Here is an 867-nt window from a genome sequence, read left to right on the forward strand (position 1 = left end):
GTCTCGTGTTTGAGAATTATGAGTCAAGATTCAAGATTAGGTCTGCAATAGTCAAAGATCCAAGCCTCTCATGTAAAATATGTAGAAGGCTTGAAAAACAATGAAACCTCACATGGTTGTGGCAAAAACTAACTATTAGGTTCAAATTCACCAACGGGGAGCAATTGCAGATTTTCAAAGACAAATAGAATCCGACTTCAAGGTCCCAATAGTTTTAAAACGACTACCATAGAATACTCTATTCTACAATCAACCAAACATACTCTCAAACCGTGCACACCGTTACCATTTAAGAAGAAAAGCATTCAACTATACAAGTCCAAAAGTACTTGTCCAAAGCAAGAACAAAACAAAGAACATATTGCAAAATTTTCCTTGATAGAAACAAAAATCTTTTTGGAGTTGTTCAAAATATAGAACATGGAAATGCATATGCGAATGTGCATGGCATATATGAATCAACATCCCACCATACATGATAGAACACCTTCCCCAAGCTTGAATGAGACAATACACTCAAACATAAATCATAGGACCATGGAAGGGGAAAATAAGGAGATCAATCCAACAAACCAACAAACCAACATATGTCCAACAATTCATCATCCACTTGAGAAAGAGCAAGGAAGGATATTACCAGATTAAGGTGGGAGTAAATACCCGCAAATGACCGAATTAAACCTTTCAAAGCTAATTTCCTCAAGAATTGAACCTTGCCTTACATATGCTAGCAAAAATAGGAGTCAAATGTCCTTGATTCTTGATCCAAATCGAAGCACCAAAGTATATCAAGTCATGTACCTAGCAAAAGGCACACAAACATTTCCATGAGAGAAATCTATGCTAAAAAGAAAATAAAATGAAAGC

This window comes from Chenopodium quinoa, unplaced genomic scaffold (assembly GCF_001683475.1).
Source record: "Chenopodium quinoa cultivar QQ74 unplaced genomic scaffold, ASM168347v1, whole genome shotgun sequence".
NCBI lineage: Eukaryota > Viridiplantae > Streptophyta > Magnoliopsida > Caryophyllales > Amaranthaceae > Chenopodium > Chenopodium quinoa.